At 36.0% G+C, this 22,500-nt stretch overlaps 1 protein-coding gene across 3 annotated transcripts in view; it reads right to left on the bottom strand.

Annotated features, from left to right (window-relative positions):
• ppp1r16b (protein phosphatase 1, regulatory subunit 16B) overlaps positions 1–20,600 on the bottom strand; it is a 61,710-nt gene extending 41,110 nt beyond the window's left edge. For 2 of the 3 annotated variants that reach the window (XR_010908560.1, XM_067458686.1), the window contains exon 1: positions 20,444–20,600. The gene's annotated coding sequence lies outside the window, so the exon portion shown is untranslated. The remainder of the gene's footprint in view (positions 1–20,443) is intronic. The other variant, XM_067458687.1, reaches the window with a different exon arrangement.
• Between the last annotated feature and the right edge of the window lie 1,900 nt (positions 20,601–22,500).

The raw sequence follows: 22,500 nt of genomic DNA, 5'->3' as shown, positions 1-22,500 counted from the left end.
CAGCGCGAGAAGTGTCAACAGCTCTTGTTTAGAGGAAGCAGATTCTCTCCGGCTGTTTCTGCTCGTAACAACATTAGAGACACACACACGGGTCCACGCTGATTTAATAAGGAGGGAAGTAATTTCATTACATGATGCACACACACACACACACACACACAGGTTTGTTTCACTATATTAGTGAGGACATTACATAGACTTCCATTGATTTTATATCAGGTTAATCATATTTACTATCCCCTAACCCAACCCCTATCCCTAAACCTACCCATCACACACACACACACACACACACACACACACACACACAGCTCCTAAACCTACCCATCAATGAGCCTTGGCCGCCCATGACCCTGTGGCCGGTTCTCCACTGGTCCTTCCTTGGAGCACTTTTGATAGATACTGACCACTGCAGACCGGGAACAGCCCACAAGAGCTGCAGTTCTGGAGATGCTCTGACCCAGTCGTCTAGCCGTCACAATCTGGCCAAACTCGCTCAAATCCTTCCGCTTGCCCATTTCTCCTGCTTCACACACATCAACTCTGAGGACGAAATGTTCACTTGCTGCCTAATATATCCCACCCACTAACAGGAGCCGTGATGAAGAGATCATCAGTGATATTCACCGGTCATAATGTTATGTATATATATAAATGTTCGATTAAATCAAATTACGATATGGACGATTAAGTGTGTGCATGTTAAAGCGTAACAGGTAAGAAATATGACAAACTGGTTTTGAGTTATGAAAGTGATTTTGGATGTCCAAGTGTGTGTCTCATCTCAAACAGAAACGCTCCGCATGCCAGCTCAAGGAAATGAGTCGGGATTTAAACTTAGTTTTGACCCCTGACCTCTTTATGGAACACATGTGACCCTGAGCTCCTCATAAAGCCTGAAACACATTGGCATAGGAATAAAACACACACACACACACACACGTTTGTTTTTGTGACATATGGGGACATTCCATAGGCGTAATGGTTTTAATACTGTACAAACCATATTTACCATCCCCTTACACTGACTAATAGTATTTAAACATGAAATATGGATCTGATTTTAAAAGACTATATGAGCAGACAGAGAGACATAAACTGCCGTTTAAAAGGTTATGAGCGTTAAGATTTTTTATGTTTTTAGAAGAAGTCTATTCTGCTCACCAAGGCTGGATTTTTTTTATAAAAATACAACAACAAAAAAGTTAAACTGTAAAATATTTCAAAAGAACAGCATTTATTAGAAATAGAATTTTAGAATATTTTAGTGTATTTTTTATCAAATAAATGCAGCCTTGGTATAAAACAGCTATTTTAAAATGCAATAATATTTCATAATTTTTACTGTATTTTTGATCAAATAAATGCAGTCTTGGTATAAAACAGCTATTTTAAAATGCAATAATATTTCATAATTTTTACTGTATTTTTGATCAAATAAATGCAGTCTTGGTATAAAACAGCTATTTTAAATTACAATAATATTTCATAATTTTTACTGTATTTTTGATCAAATAAATGCAGTCTTGGTATAAAACAGCTATTTTAAATTACAATAATATTTTATAATTTTGACTGCATTTTAAATTACATAAATGAAGCCTTGCTATAAAACCGCTATTTTAAATTACAGTATTTCATAATGTTTACATTTTTTTTTATCAAAGAAATGCATTGGTATAAAACAGCTATTTTAAATTTCAATAATATTTCATAATTTTTAGTGTATTTTTGATCAAATAAATGAAGCCTTGATATAAAACAGCTATTTTAAATTGCAACAATATTTTATAATTTTTACTATATTTTTGATCAAATAAATGCAGCCTTGGTTTAAAACAGCTATTTTAAAATGCAATAATATTTCATAATTTTTACTGTATTTTTGATCAAATAAATGCAGCCTTAATATAAAACAGCTATTTTAAATTGCAATAATATTTTATAATTTTTACTGTATTTTTGATCAAATAAATGCAGTCTTGGTGTAAAACAGCTATTTTAAATTGCAATAATATTTCATAATTTTTACTATATTTTTGAACAAATAAATGCAGCCTAGGTGTAAAACAGCTATTTTAAATTGCAATAATATTTCATAATTTTTACTGTATTTTTGATAAAATAAATGCAACCTGGGTGTAAAACAGCCATTTTAAAATACAATAATATTTCACAATTTTTACTGTATGTTTGATCAAATAAATGCAGTCTTGGTTTAAAACAGCTATTTTAAATTGCAATAATATTTCATAATTTGTTACTGTTTTTTGATCAAATAAATGCAGCCTTGGTATAAAACAGCTATTTTAAATTGCAATAATATTTCATAATTTTTACTGTATTTTTGATCAAATAAATGCAGCCTTAATATAAAACAGCTATTTTAAATTGCAATAATATTTTATAATTTTTACTGTATTTTTGATCAAATAAATGCAGTCTTGGTGTAAAACAGCTATTTTAAATTGCAATAATATTTCATAACTTTTACTGTATTTTTGATAAAATAAATGCAACCTGGGTGTAAAACAGCCATTTTAAAATACAATAATATTTCACAATTTTTACTGTATTTTTGATCAAATAAATGCAGTCTTGGTTTAAAACAGCTATTTTAAAATGCAATAATATTTCATAATTTTTACTGTATTTTTGATCAAATAAATGCAACCTTAATATAAAACAGCTATTTTAAATTGCAATAATATTTTATAATTTTTACTGTATTTTTGATCAAATAAATGCAGTCTTGGTGTAAAACAGCTATTTTAAATTGCAATAATATTTCATAATTTTTACTATATTTTTGAAAAAATAAATGCAGCCTAGGTGTAAAACAGCTATTTTAAATTGCAATAATATTTCATAATTTTTACTGTATTTTTAATAAAATAAATGTAACCTGGGTGTAAAACAGCCATTTTAAAATACAATATTTCACAATTTTTACTGTATTTTTGATAAAATAAATGCAACCTGGGTGTAAAACAGCCATTTTAAATTGCAATAATATTTCATAATTTGTTACTGTTTTTTGATCAAATAAATGCAGCCTTGGTATAAAACAGCTATTTTAAATTGCAATAATATTTCATAATTTTTACTGTATTTTTGATCAAATAAATGCAGCCTTAATATAAAACAGCTATTTTAAATTGCAATAATATTTTATAATTTTTACTGTATTTTTGATCAAATAAATGCAGTCTTGGTGTAAAACAGCTATTTTAAATTGCAATAATATTTCATAATTTCTACTGTATTTTTGAAAAAATAAATGCAGCCTTGGTGTAAAACAGCTATTTTAAATTGCAATAATATTTCATAATTTGTTACTGTTTTTTGATCAAATAAATGCAGCCTTGGTTTAAAACAGCTATTTTAAATTGCAATAATATTTCATAATTTTTACTGTATTTTTGATAAAATAAATGCAACCTGGGTGTAAAACAGCCATTTTAAAATACAATAACATTTCACAATTTTTACTGTATTTTTGATCAAATAAATGCAGTCTTGGTTTAAAACAGCTATTTTAAATTGCAATAATATTTCATAATTTGTTACTGTTTTTTGATCAAATAAATGCAGCCTTGGTTTAAAACAGCTATTTTAAATTGCAATAATATTTCATAATTTTTACTGTATTTTTGATCAAATAAATGCAGTCTTGGTTTAAAACAGCTATTTTAAATTGCAATAATATTTCATAATTTTTTACTGTATTTTTGATCAAATAAATGCAGCCTTGGTGTAAAACAGCTATTTTAAATTGCAATAATATTTCATAATTTGTTACTGTTTTTTGATCAAATAAATGAAGCCTTGGTGTAAAACAGCTATTTTAAATTGCAATAATATTTCATAATTTTTACTGTATTTTTGATCAAATAAATGCAGTCTTGGTTTAAAACAGCTATTTTAAATTGCAATAATATTTCATAATTTTTTACTGTATTTTTGATCAAATAAATGCAGCCTTGGTGTAAAACAGCTATTTTAAATTGCAATAATATTTCATAATTTTTTACTGTATTTTTGATCAAATAAATGCAGCCTTGGTGTAAAACAGCTATTTTAAAATGCAATAATATTTCATAATTTTTACTGTATTTTTGATCAAATAAATGCAGTCTTGGTTTAAAACAGCTATTTTAAATTGCAATAATATTTCATAATTTTTTACTGTATTTTTGATCAAATAAATGCAGCCTTGATATAAAACAGCTATTTTAAATTGCAACAATATTTTATAATTTTTACTGTATTTTTGAACAAATAAATGCAGCCTTGGTATAAAACAGCTATTTTAAATTATAATAATATTTCATAATTTTTACTGTATTTTTGATCAAATAAATGCAGCCTTGATATAATACAGCTATATACTGTATTTTAGATCAGATTACTGCAGCCTTGGTGAGCATTAAAGACTTCTTCTAAAACATTAATAATGATACGGATTACACACTTTTGAACGATGATGTGTGTGATTTCTGATGGATGAATTAAAGCTTTTATTAACTTTAACATGTAATGGCGGTTTCTGCCTGAATCCCAAGCGCAGTCCAAGCCAACTAGGACAAGAAATCCAGCCTGAATACAACAACCTTCAAGGACAAGAGAGAGACGGTGTGTGCGTGTATGTGTGTGTGTGTGTGTGTGTGTGTGTTAGTTCAGGCTCTTTCTGGGTCAGTGTCTCCCCAGTTATCAGCCAAACCAGGCCAGCTATAGAAAGACACACAGGAAGTGGATAAAAGCGCTCCGACTTCATCTCGTCTGATTACTGGAGCTCACCTGTCAATCATCCATAATGATGATGATTCATATCTGGCAGAATGCAGTACGGGCCGCTATGAATAATAAATAAGCCCAATCAGACCAACGTTAGCCGTTAAAACATCAGATATTAATCACATCGGCTCGGATTTCAGAGTCACTGAGCCACAGACTGAAGCACAAAATATGATATGTTAAATATGTTCGCTGAGAGTCTACTTTATACAATATACTCAAACATACACAAGTATAGAATATAATCGCAGATTATGATGTTTTATTATAGGCAAAACTATAATTTAACTCATAATAAATAAATAAAAAGATTTTTTGGTCAGCTAAATTATTTTCTAATATGAATATTTAATAATAGTTAATATTGTAGTAATTTCTCACTGTTCTCTGATCTCAGTTAACGACCAAATGACATGAAGGACAACAAATTAAATATATATATTTTATAATATTATTAATGTTATTCACTGATAGTGAATCTACTGTATAAATTATAAACATACACGAGTATAGAATATAATCACAGAGTTTTAATATTCATTCATTTTCAGGCCAAAACTTTATTCATTTAAAATAATTAAAAGTTGTTGTTTTTTTAATAATATTAATATTTAATAATAATTCATATTTCAATAATTTTCACTGTTCTCTGATGTCAGTTAACGACCAAATGACATGAAGGACAACAAATCAAATATTGAATCTTTTAGTAAGTTTAAAATTACTCATTTATTTTAATTTTGCATTTTTATGAATGAATTATTAGCTTTGCAGGATCTCAGCGAGCCCCGTCTGAAAACTCGGCACTCTAGCAAACAAACTGAGATGTGAAGATAAGAGCAGACGGTGGCAGAAGCTGCACGAAAAATGAAAAATGAAAAGCATAATTCTGGAATAAAGCGGAAATAAATCCCAGCCCTTCAGTCCGGCTGCGCTCAGTGGAAACGGGAAAGACTTGTGTGTTTGTTTTGTCTATTTCAGGCCGTTGTGACCACAGATGTTCATCACACACACACACACACACACACACATCACTGAAGCTGCTCATTTAGGAAAAATATTGTGCATTTGTTTTTGAACGACGTGACCACGCCAAACCGTCCACAGACAGACTATTGTTTCAGCAGTGTGACGACACACACACACACACACACTCAGGAGCGGGGTGAGCACAAACACAGCTACAAATACACACACAGATACACATACGAGCGCACACACACACACACACTCAGGAGCGGGGTGAGCACAATCACAGCTACAAAGACACACACAGATACACATACGAGCGCACACACACACACACATTCAGGAGCGGGGTGAGCACAATCACAGCTACAAAGGCACACACACACACACACACACACACACACACACTCAGGAGCGGGGTGAGCACAATCACAGCTACAAAGGCACACACACACACACACACACACACACACACTCAGGAGCGGGGTGAGCACAATCACAGCTACAAAGGCACACACACACACACACACACACACACACTCAGGAGCGGGGTGAGCACAATCACAGCTACAAAGACACACACAGATACACATACGAGCGCACACACACACACATTCAGGAGCGGGGTGAGCACAATCACAGCTACAAAGGCACACACACACACACACACACACACACACTCAGGAGCGGGGTGAGCACAATCACAGCTACAAAGGCACACACACACACACACACACACACACACACTCAGGAGCGGGGTGAGCACAATCACAGCTACAAAGACACACACAGATACACACACACACACACACTCAGGAGCGGGGTGAGCACAATCACAGCTACAAAGGCACACACACACACACACACACACACACACACACACTCAGGAGCGGGGTGAGCACAATCACAGCTACAAAGACACACACAGATACACATACGAGCACACACACACTCAGGAGCGGGGTGAGCACAATCACAGCTACAAAGGCACACACACACACACACACTCAGAAGCGGGGTGAGCACAATCACAGCTACAAAGGCACACACACACACACACACACACACTCAGGAGCGGGGTGAGCACAATCACAGCTAAAAAGATACACACAGTGCACACACACACAGACACACATATGCCCGCCAAACATATGCCCGCTGCACACACACACACACACACACACACACATATGCCCACTGCACACACACACACACACAGACACACATATGCCCACTGCACACACACACACACACACACAGACACACATTTGCCCGCTGCACGCACACACACACATATGCCCACTGCACACACACACATATGCCCACTGCACACACACACATATGCCCACTGCACACACACACACACAGACACACATATGCCCACTGCACACACACACACACACACACACAGACACACATTTGCCCGCTGCACACACACACACATATGCCCACTGCACACACACACATTTGCCCACTGCACGTACACACACACACACACACACACATATATATATATACATACACACACACACACACACACACACACACACATACACTGTATTTTTTATAGTAAATAATTAAGCAAATGTAATTATTTACCTATTTTATTATTATTTATTTGTATGTTTTATTATGTTAATTTAACATTCAATCATTTATTTATTTGTTTAATTTCCTTTTTTTAGTTTTTCACACACAGGATCATCAACACACACTGTAAAAAAAGTCACAGCCTGACATTTTTAAGTACAATCGTCTTGGATGTTTAAATTAGATTATGTTAAACTGACTTTAAACAAAGAATTGCATCTTGTATAACTTATTAAACAAAGGTTTAACATTTCTTAACTTATTTTGATGAAACAATGTAAAAACACACACACTCGAAAAGATATTGGGTTAAAAACAACCCAAGTCAGGTTGAAAATGGACACACCCAGAAATTGGGTTGTTTGAACCCAGTGAATGGACTTGGGTTGTTTTTAACCCAACATTTTTGAGTGTGTGTTCATAACTTATTGAACATATATTATTCCACAGAGCAGGCTCGTCATGCTCCAGCTTTTCCTCAACGGCGGCCATTATTCGAACCTCATCACGATCTCCCGCTCTTATCTCCTCCACGCCGCTGATGTCAAACTGAAGCGAAGACATGCCGAGCGATTCTCTGTAGATTTGACGCTAATTAAAGATCTGCTCCGGAGGCGAGGGACGCTGCGAGCTGTTTGCTCTTGTTTTTTATGCGTTCAAAGCTCGTGCTTTTAGAGTAATGATCATTAATATTTCACACCGGACCGGCGTCTAAACTCAGCAGCAAAACAAACCCTTTCAGGACCGGAGTGGACAAGACGGACGCATCCGGGCAGAAATGAAAGAAAATATGGATGCATTTGGATAATGTGCATGCAGAGCCTCAAGCACATCTGCTTACTGTCAAACACACACACACACACACACTCCTGCCTGGTACAGGAAGGCACGAGTAAAGACTGAAGCACTCAAAATATCTGACACCGAAGCCCTTCGGCTTAACCCGACATTTTTGCTGTTTTAGGGGTTTTGTGTAACTTCGCCTGTGGCGATGCTAACTAAATTGCCACAAGTGTGCAATTTTTTTTGGAATTATAATATTTTAATATTTCACCATTTCTTTTAAAAAAATATAAATATTTTGCTCCAGGTACAAAAAAACTTCCTCTAAATGTCCCCGTTAAAACTGCTATTTTTAATCCCATTACCATTTAAATTTAAACTTATGCTATCTTTCTTAAAGGCTTTCAATATTAGAAAATTAAAATTAAAAAATGTACTTTTTTTACCAGATGGTGCCATTTTTGCAGGTTTGGCATATACAGCAAATACTCACTTTATTCCTGTTTTTTGTACATGCACATTATAAAGTCAGTTAGATAAATGATGCAGCTGTAACTGTGTGTGTGTGTGTGTGTGTAATGATTAAACTTCATAAAGCACAGCCAGATGTACACCGTCACCGTTATATATCAAGCTTTAGTTTAGCGCGTTTTAACCCTTAAAGAGAATAACAATAACACCCTCAAACATTTAGAGAATACATCATAAGTGGCCTCATTTTAAACCGGAGAGCCTGACGTGTCCATCTAGCTCATTAGAAGGCCCAGTTTTACATTTATTTAGTCTGAGAATGGGTTAAAGTGATAGAATTGTGAGAAAAAAGGCAGCCAAAAAGTAGTGTTTTCACAGTGAACTCAAACTGAACTTAAGTTTGGATTTTTTCCTTTAGAAAGTTTGACTTGGTTGTTTTAGACTTCAACCTAAAAAGTGCATACAAACCCATACATTGGGTTGTTTGAACCCTAACCCCAGTGAATGGACCCATTCAAACAACCCAATTTCTGGGTTTGTCCATTTTCAACCCAACTTGGGTTGTTTTTAACCCAGCACTTTTAGAGGGTTCCAGGTGAAATTTTCTCAAGCATGTTCTAGCCATTTATTATCATATTATTCCAGGCGTTCTTAAGTGAAAACAGGTGTATTTTTTACTGACTATGTAGAAAGTTCAGGGTGTAAAGTAAATAGAAAGATTGTTTTATAATAACTGAACACTGAAGCAAACATTTCTTCATTTGAAAAAGAACAACAAATGCAAACAATTCGACAAGTTGTGACAACCGTGTAATAAACTATACCGATCAAACGGTGTAAAACACACACTACATACAAATAGAGAAATAAACTGGCTTATGTGTGCTGTGCTCTGCATGTGTTTATTTCGGCTTACTTTCATGCACGTAAATACACACACACACACACACACACACACACACACACACCCACACACACACACACACACACACCCGCTTTCATTTCCACATCTCACACTTGTCCTTGTTAAAGAGGGTTAACTTCCTCAACGTTATTTAGATGCTTTATGGTCATCGTCCTCAGAGAGTGAGCGACACTTCAACATAAACCGAGCCGCTCACAGAGGTCAAAACATCTGCATGGATTAAATGTTAGCAATAATCATAATCAGGACTCGATATTAAGCATGTTAACGTGCTTCTCATCCGGACAAATAAATCAGACATTCTCTCAGACGGAAAAAGGTTAGATTTTAGAGAAAGCAGTATTCTCACCAGTGTTCAGTCAGCTTTGGCATATTTAAATCTGCATATCTGTGATATTTTCACCTTTTATAAAGGGCATTTCCCCTAATCTTATTAAATATAGGCTATGCTTCAGGTTTCATTTTATATTCTTAAATTTGATCTATACATTAAATTAAAATAAGACACTATAGGGCTGTTACCAATCTAATTACATAATCTACACTGAAAAATTACAACTGCATTAAATAATGTTATGAGATTTGTATTTTTGAATAGACAAATAAGAAATGTTGGAAAGTGTGTTTAAACATGAAACTAAACCACCAGTAGGTGGCAGCAGGTGAGTCTTAAGGAGTGAGTCGATTCATCCAAACGATTCATTCAAACACTGAATCATTCAAGAATGAGGCAGTCACTAATGAACAGGTGATTGAATCTTTGATTCAACAGATTCATTCAAACACTGAATCACTCAGTAACGCGCGCACACGCGCACACACACACACACACACACACACACGGTTGCTGTGAGATGCGTTATGGTTCTGCTGTGATATTTTCGCTGCTGAACAGTCAATATTGACTCTCAAATGTAAGTGATTAATGTTAATGAATGGTTTATGGAGCTGTCGTATGAAATCAGTGTCATTTTCAGTCATGATGGTCTTCAGGAACACACACTCTAGGTCGTGTGATGTTGTTTAACGGTATCATATGTTATAAATATATAAACTCCACATTGTGAATGTTTAGCTCACAAAACGTGCGCTAAAAACAAAGATTTGTTTGCTTCTCTGAGTAGTATACAAATCTTGTTATTTAGGGCACGTTTTGTGTTTCTTTGCCTCTTCTTGACGGATCGCTTCCTGTTCTCCTGAGTTGTAAGCTGCTTTGGATAAAAGGATAAAATGTAATCTAAATGGATAAATGTAAATGTAGCTCAGTTTCTCAGTGTCTTGTGTGTTGTGATTTCTCCTCTAGAGGCTGCGGAGCGTCAACAACGCCACCTTCAGGTCATTATATATTACACTATTATCCACTATCCATCGACACTTACACTAAACTAATGGTCATTCTTGCATTTTGGTGATTCACTAGTTATTTTTTTGTTATTTCGTGTTTAAATCCGCTTGTCCTGTCGGGCAAGTAAAATTCTCTTTCAGTTCCCCTTCAAAAAAAATCCACTTGTCCCAAACAAGAGTTAATGTCGAGCACTGAATAAGAGACGCCAAAAGTCCACAGATGCACAAGAAAATAATCTATAAGAACCATCCCAATGCGTCCTGACGATCCAAGAGCTCATATGATGCAGAGATACAGTACATGACCGGTGTGTATTAATCCTTCATATATAACAGCGAGTCCACATGCAGGAATATATGAAGGATTAACACACATCACGTCGTCTGATTGATGCGCAGACATGCTAAAAGAAGACCAGACTTAGATCTGTAGAGTTAAAAAAACACTATAGGGTCACTCAGTGTCAAATCAACCAAATTTCGGAAAGGGTTAAAATGACATCCGGAGCCAGATTACAGGCGTGTAAACATGACTTTATAAAGATGGCAGCTTCATTATTGTATTCTCACACAGAGATTGGCAGATCTATTAGAGAAATCTGTTGACTTTATCAATCTGTGTCTCATTATATGCCAACGGTGAGCGCTCAAACATGGGGAAGAGCACAAAAAACTCAAGTTTGAATGCAGGTAACTCAAGAAGTATTACAGATATCTTAATATCCTTTCAGATTCTGGTTCTCAATAAACTGTTCTTTTAGTTTCTCCATATTAAAGGCCCTCGATGGTTCAGTCACAGAGATATGGAGATCTCAATGCGGCTCCATAAGTGAATTTGTAAATTCCAGTGGTCGAAAACCAAATGTGGGTCAATTTGGAAGTTTATTTAGAGGTCAAAATGAGCCAAATGACAGGCGTGTAAACATGACTTTATAAAGATGGCAGCTTCATTATTGTATTCTCACACAGAGATTGGCAGATCTATTAGAGAAATCTGTTGACTTTATCAATCTGTGTCTCATTATATGACAACGGCCAACGCTCAAAGATGGGGAAAGAGGAGAGTTCTTGTGTGTTTGTGTCTCAAGTTTGCATGCCTGTAACTCCGGAAGTATTTAAGATATCCTAAAATCTTTTTAGATTCTAGGTCTCAGTAAACTTTTCTTTTGGTTTCTCCATTTTAAAGACCTTTGATGGTTCAGTTCCAGAGATATGGAGATCTCAATGTGGCTCCAAAAAACAAATCTGGGTCACTCTTCACACAGCTTTTCTTTTAAAGAGAAATATCTGAAGAACAAATGTTGAAACTAGAAATGTGTTCATAGTAGCCCAACTGCATCGAAAACACCTTTATGAGTGCCATAAATGTTCTTTTTCCAAAGTTTGCATGCCTGTAATTCAAAAAGCATTAAAGATATCTTAATATCCTTCTAGATTCTCATTCTTAATAAACTTTCCTTTGGAAATCTTCATTCTCAAGGCCTTATACAGCTCAGTCCCAGAGTTATTGGGACCCCAATGTTACTCCATATTCAAATTGGGATTGGACCATCAAGGGCTTTTAAAATGAAAATTCAATAAGAAGTTTGTTAAGAACCTAAATCTAAAAGGATATCAAGATATTGTGAATACTTTTTGACAGGTGTTTTCTATGCAGTTGGGCTACTATGAACACATTTCTAGTTTCAACATTTGTTCTTCAGATATTTCTCTTTAAAAGAAAAGCTGTGTAAAAAGTGACCCAGATTTGGTTTTTGGAGCCACATTGAGCTCTCCATTTCTCTGGGACTGAACCATCGAGGGCCTTTAAAATTGAGAATTTAAAAGAAAAGTTTATTGAGAACCAGAATCTGGAAGGATATTAAGATATCTTTAATACTTCTTGAGTTACAGGCATGCAAACTTGAGACACAAACACACAAGAACTCCTCTTTCCCCATGTTTGAGCGCTCACCGTTGGCATCTAATGAGACACAGATTGATAAAGTCAACAGATTTCTCTAATAGATCTGCCAATCTCTGTGTGAGAATACAATAATGAAGCTGCCATCTTTATAAAGTCATGTTTACACGCCTGTAATCTGGCTCCGGATGTCATTTTGACCCTCCTCTAAAACATTGGTTACTCAGTTAATATCCATCTGTGACATTTAATATTCTGGCTTTCATCACTATTTATGTTCGTCTTTCTACAGAAAAAAAATATCAACAAAATCTACAGTTTGAGTTGACCCTATAGACTAACTTTAATTTAGTTTGGACTGAGGTTATAAAACACATTGCTTCAGTCAGACAGAAATCAAAGTTCATGCAAACTGTAGGATGCACATCGGTTTATCACATTTGTTGAGGATTTACGGTATAAACCAGTTGAATTCGCAGAGCACGTGAAATAGCAGCGCAACGAGAAAAACGATGACCCTTAAACCTCATCAAATCTCACGTGTCCTCATCAGAACTACATATAACACACGTTTCTCCTGAAATATGACGGTGCTGTGAATAATAATGAGGAAGTGTTTATATTGAGCTGACACACACGTTTATGGCCAGACTATAACTACACCAACAGAATCTGAATATCAAATCAACGGCAATGCTGATTATTTCCTGTAACCTTATGAAACTACAGCAGAAATGAGGACATGCGTGTCTATGGTTGTGTGTGTGTGTGTGTGGGCATGTTTTTGTGACATATGAGGACACAGATGTGTATAATGCCATGGGTATGACACAGGTATTACAGGAGAGGGTGAAATATGAGGACATTACCCATGGCCCCACTTTACAAAAGGCTTATAAATCACACAGGAGGAGTTTTTATGAGAAAGGAAAAATGCAGTGTGTGTGTGTGTGTGTGATGGGTAGGTTTAGGGGAAGTGTGTGTGTGTGATGGGTAGGTTTAGGGGCAGTGTAAGGGGATAGAAAATACAGCTTGTGTGTGTGTTGGCTCATGTTCACCCAAAAACAATGCAAGGAAAGTCTTCTAGAAAGGCTTCGGCACCAGCAGCTTCCTCACACACACAGTTAATGTGAGGTCATTTCCTGTACAGGATGTAACGCTGTATTCAATTGGCTGTTGGCCTCATTATTATTCGTGGCACATGGCGCAGAAACGTTTGTAAACACACGAACAAACACAGTCTGATGGCGCTCTTGGGTAAAAGTTAGCCTGACGTGGTCATCCTCAACTCTAGTCAGAATATGAGTCTGCTGCTCATTGGGCGGTGACTATGGGGCGTGTTTCAACCCAACCAGGAGAGAGCTCGATTGGACAGACCGACAACCAATCAGAGCAGCGGAGCGACGCATAACGTTAGTCGTCAAATGTCAACAGAGCTCAACTGCACTATGTTGCCAAGTCTGCGGTTTTCCCGCCGGTTGTTTTCCATGTCCGCGGGTTGAAGCGACCTCAATTATGGGATATATAGACCCAGGAAGGCCAATTTTAGCAGCAATCTTACCAAAATAACACACATTTTGGAGAACTCCGGAGAAGCTATTGGGCTTGTTTAGGGCTAGTAGTTGGCGGGTTTTGTTGTAAACACTTGGCAACCCTGTCTGCACGCGCACTGGAATATGTAACGTTAGAATAAAAAGATGAGTGTAAACCATCTTTGCCAGTGTTGTAAAAAAAAATATTAATTTAAGGATACACAGACTACTTCCCAACACAGAAATAGTATTGTCTCCATTTTTTTAATTAATAGATAATTGCAAATGAGATTTAAGTGATAATTTGCCCACTTTAAACAGGAAATGTCGCTGGTTTCCATTTCAGAAAATTGTTGTGTCCCTAAACAACACAAGACTGACATAAAATTGAAAAAATAAGACTTTTACAATACACACATTACACTTTGTTCCATAATTGTTTCAATCAACATTGAACTAAATTGATCTCAATAATATTGATATCTGATGATATCAAGATTAAAAAAACTATCAGCTGTGTACAAAGTGACCCAGATTTGGTTTTTGGAGCCGCATTGAGATCTCCATTTCTCTGGGACTGAACCATCGAGGGCCTTTAAAATGGAGAAACCAAAAGAAAAGTTTATTGAGAACCAGAATCTGAAAGGATATTGAGATATCTTTAATACTTCTTGAGTTACAGGCATGCAAACTTGAGACACAAACACACAAAAACTCTCCTCTTTTCCCATGTTTGAGCGCTCACCGTTGGCATATAATGAGACACAGATTGATAAAGTCAACAGATTTCTCTAATAGATCTGCCAATCTCTGTGTGAGAATACAATAATGAAGCTGCCATCTTTATAAAGTCATGTTTACACGCCTGTAATCTGGCTCCGGATGTCATTATGACCCTCCTCTAAAACAGTGGTTACTCAGTTAATATACATCTGTGACATTTAATATTCCGGCTTTCATCACTATTTATGTTTGTCTTTCTTTTTATGTTATTACTGTGAATCTGCAACAGTCTGTACTGGATAAAGCGCTATAGAAACGGAAATTTGCATTGCATTATAAAAAATGTTGCAGTGCACATCAGAGAAAGTGTATCTGTAAACATGCATCATCCACACACACACACACACACAGTGTCTTAATCCGATCGCTCATGTTAAGCTGTAAAGCGTGGTGTAAAGCGGCCTGTACTCAGATTAAAGCAGCACAATGTACACTCGGGTCAGTTTTGAACCATCTCCAGGCCAAAGCATCCGCAGGTGTTTGTGGAGCTGTGTGGAAAACAGCTTTTGATATCAATCACCGCGTGCGGAACATATTAATTCATAAAGATGCTTTACCCCGCTGTTAATATTACATGAGTCACAATCTCATTCCTGCTGCGGGAAATATTCATCAGCACAAACTCACACGCCGACACCAAATCAAAACATGCAAACACACACTGCCACATCAACAACATCAGGAAACGGCTCTAATGTCTTCTCCATCAGAAACCAACAGGACTCGAGCTTTTGATCACGCAGTATTTCACACAGCGACAGTAAGGCTCTGTCATAATCTGAATGGCTGTTTGAAAACATGCAAACGCTGTTTGACTTCCTTTCTTCTCTGAGACAAACGGATGTCAGAAACAGAAAGTTACGTTGAGTATTGTGTCCCAGAGTATGCCATAAGTCTTTATGAGTGAGTCATTGAATCATTCATTCAAGAGATTTGTTCAAAAACACTGATTCATCCAGTAATGAAACAAGTGAAGTCTTTATGAGTGAGTCATTGAATCATTCACTCAAGAGATTTGCTCAAAAACACTGATTCATCCAGTAATGAAACAAGTGAGGTCTTTATGAGTGAGTCATTGAATCATTCACTCAAGAGATTCATTCAAAAACACTGATTCATCCAGTAATGAAACAAGTGAAGTCTTTATGAGTGAGTCATTGAATCATTCACTCAAGAGATTTGCTCAAAAACACTGATTCATCCAGTAATGAAACAAGTGAAGTCTTTATGAGTGAGTCATTGAATCATTCACTCAAGAGATTTGCTCAAAAACACTGATTCATCCAGTAATGAAACAAGTGAAGTCTTTATGAGTGAGTCCTTGAATCATTCACTCAAGAGATTTGCTCAAAAACACTGATTCGTCCAGTATTAAAACAAGTGAAGTCTTTATGAGTGAGTCATTGAATCATTCACTCAAGAGATTGGTTCAAAAACACTGATTCATCTAGTAATGAATCAAGTCTTTATGAGTGAGTCATTGAATCATTCACTCAAGAGATTTGCTCAAAAACACTGATTCGTCCAGTAATGAAACAAGTGAAGTCTTTATGAGTGAGTCATTGAATCATTCACTCAAGAGATTTGCTCAAAAACACTGATTCGTCCAGTATTAAAACAAGTGAAGTCTTTGAGTCATTGAATCATTCACTCAAGAGATTGGTTCAAAAACACTGATTCCTCCAGTAATAAAACAAGTCTTTATGAGTGAGTCATTGAATCATTCACTCAAGAGATTTGCTCAAAAACACTGATTCGTCCAGTAATGAAACAAGTGAAGTCTTTATGAGTGAGTCATTGAATCATTCACTCAAGAGATTTGCTCAAAAACACTGATTCGTCCAGTATTAAAACAAGTGAAGTCTTTGAGTCATTGAATCATTCACTCAAGAGATTGGTTCAAAAACACTGATTCATCCAGTAATAAAACAAGTCTTTATGAGTGAGTCATTGAATCATTCACTCAAGAGATTTGCTCAAAAACACTGATTCGTCCAGTAATGAAACAAGTGAAGTCTTTATGAGTGAGTCATTGAATCATTCACTCAAGAGATTTGCTCAAAAACACTGATTCGTCCAGTATTAAAACAAGTGAAGTCTTTGAGTCATTGAATCATTCACTCAAGAGATTGGTTCAAAAACACTGATTCATCCAGTAATAAAACAAGTCTTTATGAGTGAGTCATTGAATCATTCACTCAAGAGATTTGCTCAAAAACACTGATTCGTCCAGTAATGAAACAAGTGAAGTCTTTATGAGTGAGTCATTGAATCATTCACTCAAGAGATTTGCTCAAAAACACTGATTCGTCCAGTATTAAAACAAGTGAAGTCTTTGAGTCATTGAATCATTCACTCAAGAGATTTGCTCAAAAACACTGATTCATCCAGTAATGAAACAAGTAATTTAATCAAATAATTAAACATTTTAAATAAACTGCAGCAAATAACATTTTATCAGCACCTGTTATTCTGTTTAGTTGTCTCTATTTAAAAACAAAAAAAACATGATTCTCAATTGATCCAGAATCGTGCAGCTCGTTCCCAAAAAGATGAATGCATTTAGAAAGCAGAGGGTGAATTTACTTTTCATTGCGATTTTAAAATGGGGCGACGTCTGCAGGAGGGAAGATTAAAGTGTGTGACAGCTGACAGTGTGTATGCATGCAAGACAGCAGGTAGACACGCCATGACAGAAGACTGTCAAGCAGATCCGACAGGCAAAACCAAACTCTTCCTCCAGCAAATGAAGGGCGTGGATCTGCCGCCAATCACACACACACGTACCTCAACACTTAATAAAGCGCGTAAAGGTCACAAAAACTCTCACAAATGCACCTGATCAAAAGAGGAGCTCAAATGCCAGTTTAAAGCTCAACGGGGTGTCTAATCGTGACCAGACATCTCTATCTGAATCAGGCTTCAAAAGAGGAACAATCTTGAGCGAGGTACAGGCCTTCAATGATAGCACAGCCAAATAATGCAAAGCTAAGCCGTTATTAAAGGTGCAATATGTAATTTTTTACCACTTATTTGCTACAAAGGCGTTTTAATATTTAGTGATGCACTAAAAGCAAAGTAATTTGTTGTTTATAGATAATGGAAATACCTTTACATGATATACTGTTAACATCCCATCCGCAAACACTGAAGAGAGCGACGGTTAGATGAATATGTTAATATGTGCTTTCCTCTAATAAAATAAACAAGTGTTGAGAAAACAGCCGTTCAGAAAGCATCTGATCACTGAGATGCGGATGTTTGCCGCGAGAGTCAGATCTCCAGTCATATTTATATCCCACTTTATACAATACTGCTTTTAAAGGCACAATATGTACATTTATTATTCAGAAAAAAGGCGTGTCTTGACTCTTGAGTGGGCGGAGCTTTTATTCTGCCGCGAGCGCTTCCGCTTGTGTATGTGTGTGTGTTTGTGTGTGTAACACAGCGCTGTTTTATCATATCACACACATTTCTAATTGTTCCCAAAATTTTCCTTGATACCATTTTTAATTTTTATGTGATATATATTTTCCAAAACTGTTAAAAATCTATTTGAGGTCGATATCTCAAAAAATGAGCTTTCAGGGAGAATGTGTTTGTGCGCAGTACCAAACGCTTCCACTAGAGGAAATTCAACTCCTCTTCATTTCCAATAATACACGTGACTATTTTTTTCAGGACCATTTAAAGCCAAAACAAAGGCGTGTCTTGACTTGAGTGGGCGGAGCTTTTATTCTTCCGCGAGCAATTACGTTTCTTCCACTTGTTTGTGTGTGTGTGTGTGTGTGTGTGTGTGTGTGTGTGTGTGTGTGTGTGTGTGTGTGTGTGTGTGTGCAACAGCGCTGTTTTATCATCTTACACACGTGAGTGCGTTAAAGTGATGTTATAATGCTACTATGAGACACTTGTTCACACTGCAGTGAGCGAGATCATATTCGGCGGTAAAACACGGCACTCTGAGCGGTAAATCAACAACAGCAGATTTAAACAATAAGACTAACTGTGTTGAGCTGGAGAACAATCATTAGTTTCTGTCCATCAATGATCCAAACAGTGTCTAATAAAACACATCAGATATTAAAGCGGTGATAGTGTTGCCATGGTTACTACACAATAACACCGGAGGGGATGATGTCACTGATAGGCGACACACACACACACACACACACACACGTGTCCTGGTTAAAATCACTGATTTCGCTGGATTTAAAAATTCTTTGAATTTATTGGGATAATGTACACAAGTCAACAAAATATATAACACTGTTCTAGAGGCTTCTAGATAGTTTAATAAAAAAGTCTTACATATTGTGCCTTTACGAGGTAAAAGAAACTCCAGCTGATGTCAACGATAAACAGACTTTGTTTCTACTTCAATTTGTTAATTTGTTTCTACTTCATATTTTCATGTTTAATTCAATGCATTATTTTACGGTAATTATTTGTTAAATTGACTAGTAATTTCTGATTTAAAGTAAATCCTACATTTGTTTTGATGTCAAGGAGGGTTATTTTCTCTCGGAATGAATCGTGAAGGATTTTACCAGAGCGAAGGACATAAAGTTCAAGATTTTCTATAAAATGTTAAGTGCTTTATTATAAAGTGTCTCTTTTACTAAGAAATCTGTATGCAATACTGTGAGGAAAAAAAAATGTACCGTTGAAATGTACCTTTGAAGTGCCATCTAAATGTCATAAAAAACATAAAAATACCATGGTATTACCACAGACACCATTGTTACTCCACAGAGACTCTACTTTTTAACTTTGTTTACATTCCACAGAAGTTTTATACGGAAATTAAACACAGGATGTCGAGATTTGATAGACTATATTTGGTAACTTTGGTGTAGTGGCGAACACAGCACGCCATATCAAGAACATTATTAACAATATTATAATAAAACAAAACTATAATTATGGCACAGCTAGACCCTACCACGGAAAACATCAGGACACAAATAACGGTCGAGCAGATCAATTCGAATATCGATGTATTGATGTATCGCAGATCAATGCTCATACACAGACAACATCACCCTGACTGTGAGCCAACTTGAGAACAACTCAAGCCAAAAAGAGACACTGGTGAAGCCGCATAGCGCCTGAATGCCGCAGTAGAAAGAACACGAGAAAAAGGAGCCGTTTAACGGCCACGAAAGTTGCTGAGGAGCGCGAGGAGGCGACTAAACGACCTCCATTCCTCCCGCCCGTGTCTGACTCCAACCGCCGCCGATGAGGCGACAAGCCCGCGGTGCTTTCTCTCCAACAGCTCCTGCAGAGATTCCCGCGGAAATAAGTTATAGCGGCAAAATCTATGGTGACGTGTACGTGCATACTCACCGCGCGCCGAAAGCCGTTATATTCCGAATGTATATCGCGGGAAAGTGCCCTGATGTGTGTGTGGCGCGTGAACCAAAGGACGCTGAAGAGCTCGAGCTTCAGCCTGAAGTCACTCCTTCCGGGCGGGGCCAAAAACAGCGGCTCAATTCACCAAACATCCTACAGGAAATTACTCTCATCTTCTCCACAGATCTGTCTCTGTTTGTCTGTTTAAAGTCGCAAGGAAACCAAAATGGGGCATTCTTACTTTTTGCATGGCATTGCAGTGTGTATTAAAGGAACTGTATGTAAGAAATGTATTTCAATTCATCATAAAATGGCCCTGATATGTCACTCGACATTAAAGGGTTAGTTCACCCATAAATGAAATGTCTGTCATTAACTCCTCTCCCTAATGTCGCTCCACACCCGTAAGACCTCCGTTCATCTTCACACACAGTTTAAGATATTTTATATTTATTCTGAGAGTGTATGCAAGTGTATGCACACTATACTGTCCATGTCCAGAAAGGGAATAAAAACATCATCAAAGTAGTCCATATGAGACATCAGTGGGTTAATTAGAGTCTCTTGAAGCATCCAAAATACATTTGGGTCCAAAAATAACAAAAACTACGACTTTATTCAGCATTGTCTTCCTCAAATAAAGATTCAAACGATTATGAATCAGCGTATTAATTCATGATTCGGATCGTGTGTCAAATTGCTGAAATCACGTGACATTGGTGATCCGTCATTAAAACTACAGTATTACTACAATATAACTGTATTAAAAACCATGGTTCGCACCAAAATACAACAGTTACAACAGTCATGGTTAAATTAGCCTACAGTTTTACTCCAGTAAAATCACGGTTAATTTCCATAAGGGGCTCTTTATTTAGAATAAGAAAACTGTTTGAAACTCTTCTCTGATGATGCGTTTACTGGCGCAAGGGCGGGGCCACCTGTCACTCACATGAGATCAGCCAATAGCAAACCACGACCATCTAATCAATTCCCCACAGACACAATCAAGCCCCGCCCAAATATAAAATATGCTATTCAATTACGTCACTGTTGTGCAAAATAAAAAACACTATTATACAGCAAATACAAAACTCAACATCTACCATATGAAATATTTCAGTACAAGCATTTCAGTCGAATATAATTTATGCAGTATGTCAAACCTTTAACAGATTTATGGAAGAGGATTAGGGCCAAGCAGTAATACAAAAAATATACCATCTCGAGATTAAAGTCATTATAATGCGAGATTAAACTCGTTAAATTTCGAGAAAAAAAGTAGAGATACAATCTCGAGAATAAACTCATTAAGTATCGAGAATAAAGTCGTGTTTCGATAAAAAAAAACTCGCTAAATTTCAAGAAAAAGTCGTAATAAAATCTTGAGAATAAACTCATTAAATATCAAAATAAAGTCGTTGTGTTTTGAGAAAAAAACTCGCTATATTTCGAGAAAAAAGCCAAATTAAATTTCGAGAATAAACTCATTAAATACAGAGAATAAAGTCGTTGTGTTTCGAGAAAAAAAACTCGTTAAGTTTCCAGAAAAAAAGTCTAAATAAAATCTTGAGAATAAACTCATTAAATATCGAAAATAAAGTCGTTATGTTTAGAGGAAAAAAACTCGTTAAGTTTCCAGAAAAAAGTTTAAATAAAATCTTGAGAATAAACTCATTAAATATCGAAAATAAAGTCGTTATGTTTAGAGGAAAAAAACTCGTTAAGTTTCGAGAAAAAAGTTTAAATAAAATCTTGAGAATAAACTCATTAAATATCGGAAATAAAGTCGTTGTGTTTTAAGAAAAAAAAAAAGTTAAATTTCGATAAAAAAGCTGAAATAAAATCTTTGATCTTTGAATCTTTGAAGATAACGAATTCGCTCAGTGTTTATTGCATAGCCTAAATGGCAGAGTTGGATCACTTAGTCAAGCTATATTTCAGACTTTCTTTCAGTAACAAAGAAATACGATCAACTTTAACTAATTATGACAAAATGATGCTAGAATTAGCATTCCAACTTTAAAGAGGCTATGCAATGAACACTGATC

The sequence above is a fragment of the Pseudorasbora parva genome, chromosome 12 (genome assembly GCF_024679245.1).
Source record: "Pseudorasbora parva isolate DD20220531a chromosome 12, ASM2467924v1, whole genome shotgun sequence".
In the NCBI taxonomy this organism is placed as follows: Eukaryota; Metazoa; Chordata; class Actinopteri; order Cypriniformes; family Gobionidae; genus Pseudorasbora; species Pseudorasbora parva.
The sequence above is the reverse complement of the archived record's forward strand: the minus strand, read 5'-3'. Positions and strand labels throughout refer to the sequence as shown.